The sequence below is a fragment of the Mus caroli genome, unplaced genomic scaffold, assembly GCF_978045245.1.
Source record: "Mus caroli unplaced genomic scaffold, Mus_caroli_1 scaffold_7, whole genome shotgun sequence".
Classification (NCBI taxonomy): Eukaryota; Metazoa; Chordata; class Mammalia; order Rodentia; family Muridae; genus Mus; species Mus caroli.
Window position 1 is genome coordinate 131,076,187 of NW_028227262.1, and position 2,915 is coordinate 131,079,101.

The 2,915-nt window shown below is 43.6% G+C and overlaps 1 pseudogene; it reads left to right on the forward strand.

Annotated features, from left to right (window-relative positions):
- The first annotated feature begins 521 nt into the window (after positions 1-521).
- LOC110296955 (ribosome biogenesis protein NSA2 homolog pseudogene) lies at positions 522-1,411 on the forward strand (annotated as a pseudogene).
- Positions 1,412-2,915: the final 1,504 nt, after the last annotated feature.

Consider the following 2,915-nt stretch of genomic DNA (forward strand, 5'->3'; position numbering starts at 1 on the left):
GCTGTGTCAAATGGATAGCTGCACGTGCCTCATTTTTCCTTAACTTAAAGGCCTGCTACTTACTACAATGTGTCCTATGTTCTTCACTTTAATAGAGCCTAACCAAATGGTAGTCTGGGCAAATTACTGGAAACTCCACATTATTGGAGACCAGAATTTCAGGAGCCAATAGGTCTACAATGCATATTAAGTCAATCCTATGTAATGACTGGTGCAGTGTTGAATGTGAGTCTTGCTCTAGAGCAAAAATGAAAAGGAAGATTAAAAAATACAAACATGAATAGAAATGACTGAACGGTTCATGAGTGCAAATGCCAGAAAGAATTGAAATTGGATCCATAGGATGTCAGTAACAGCTATTAGGGGGCAACACGAAGCATTTGAAGGTAGCATGATGTCAGTGCCATTGTGCCATATTTTGTGCTATATTTAAATCCTAATTAGCGAAAAATGTCAGGCTTTCTTGGACCTAAGAGAATTAGCTTCCATGTAAAGAAAGCAGTCCTTTCCCGTCCTGGGCTGAACGAGGCAGGCTCGTGGACCAGTGACATCCAGAAATTAAGAGTCTTTTGAGACCCGGGAGGTCACGGACCGGTGCTCCGCGGCTGTCATCATGCCACAAAATGAATATATTGAATTGCACCGCAAACGATATGGATATCGTTTGGACTACCATGAAAAAAAGAGAAAGAAAGAAGGTCAGGAGGCCCATGAACGTTCAAAGAAGGCAAAAAAAAAAAAAAAAAAAAAAAAATGATTGGCCTGAAGGCTAAGCTCTACCATAAACACCACCATGCCGAGAAAATACAAATGAAAAAGATTATTAAGATGCATGAGAAGAGAAACACCAAGCAGAAGGATGATGAGAAGATCCACAGGGAGCAGTCCCTGCCTATCTGCTGGACAGAGAGGGGCAGTCGAGAGCAAAAGTCCTTTCTAACATGATTAAGCAGAAACGGAAAGAAAAGGCGGGAAAATGGGAGGTCCCTCTACCCAAAGTTCGTGCCCAAGGAGAAACAGAAGTATTGAAAGTTATTCGAACAGGAAAAAGGAAAAAGAAGGCATGGGAGAGAATGGTTACTAAAGTCTGCTTTGTTGGTGATGGCTTTACAAGAAAACCACCTAAATATGAAAGATTCATTAGGCCTATGGGTCTACGTTTCAAAAAAGCCCATGTCACACACCCTGAGCTGAAAGCTACCTTTTGCCTGCCTATTCTCGGTGTGAAAAAGAATCCATCATCCCCATTATATACAACCCTGGGGCTGATCACCAAAGGTACAGTGATTGAAGTGAATGTGAGCGAGTTGGGCCTTGTGACACAAGGAGGCAAGGTTATTTGGGGAAAGTATGCCTAAGTTACCAACAATCCGAGAACGACGGGCGCATAAATGCAGTCTTGCTGGTCTGACAGTGACGTCACTCACGTCATTCCACTACTGAAGACCACACCCTGTCAGGAAAACACCTTCATTGGGGTCTTTCTGAACCACAGAGCAGCCTTACCCCATGTGCAGTCATCACATATTTACTAAGTTGTAAAGGAAAATAAAACTGCCCAGTTTGACCAAAAAAAAGAAAGAAAGAAAGAAAGAAAGAAAGAAAGAAAGAAAGAAAGAAAGAAAGAAAGAAAACAGTCTTTTGTAGACAAAAATGCCTAACCCTCAAACCCTCATTCTGATAGACAGACTCAACTGTACTTAAACCCAACCCTCCATTTGGTCAGATATCCAAAAATATAATAGCTTCCCGAGCTGTGATGTTTCATGTTTTATAACTACAGTAAATTGGACAACTCTTTCATTATAGCTAATGTAGCTGAGAAGAATGTCTCTCTTTTAAATTGTGTATGTGAATGAGTGTGTGTGTGTGTGTGTGTGTGTGATGTATGTACACATAAGTGTGAGCAGTGGAGTTCAGGTGTCTTGTTATATCACTTTGACATCTTACTCCCCTGAGACTGGATCTCTCACTGAACCTAGAGCTAGGCTGGCAGCCATCAAGCCCCAGGGACTCTTTGTCCCACCTCTCGTGGCACTGGATTACAACTACACATTTGGCATGCAACAAGAACTGTCTTACTAACACATCCTACTAGCCTCTAGAGTTGCTTTTAAGAGTTTACATTACCATCAGTCAGCTGAAAATACCACTAACGATGAGACAGTTTCTAATCATACCAACTGTTGACAAGACAACCTCCTGAGATGAAGGAACTCTGCCCTGTTCTGAAAGCACAAAGTCTGTAGATGACGTCAAGGCCAGTGCCTTCTTTTGCATTTTGTGTTCAGTATTGACAAGTCCTGCCTGTATAGCCGTCTCTGGCTGACACAGTCATCGCTTGCACATGGTCTCCTATATGCTTCACAGCACTAGGTCACATTCCGGAAGGGAAAGCTTCCTCGAACACCTAAATTACTAATCTCACCCTCATTCCTACCTTGTCTTCCTCCTCTAGGCTACCAGAGAAAGCTTGCTAAAGCAGGTCGCTGGATAAACTTTGCTAGCAATCACGTAAGTCCCTGCAGTGCATTCTAACATATTCCGATTTTACAGATAAGTACGTTAAGGTGTGGTACCTGGGCTCCCTTTCACTTTCCTCTTCGAGAAAAGAGTCCTCTGACCCTCCCCTGTGTGGTTTTCTGCTCTATTGCTTAGTTTCACTTGCAGAGGCTTCAGGCAAAACTCTCCCTGTGGGAAACGTCTCAGACACGTGGTCTCGTCCTAGCTCTGGATGCTGCCCTTGTTACTGGGTCTGCAGTTCAGAAAACAATCCCCAGTAGGGAGATGGGGGTGGGGAAAAGAGACCTTGGGGTCTTCACGCGGCAAGGCAGCAACACTCACCTCCTTCTGTAAGGGGTTATGCCACATGTGAAGGAATGTGAACTGGTGGGGGGCCGAAAGGCGTAGGAAGC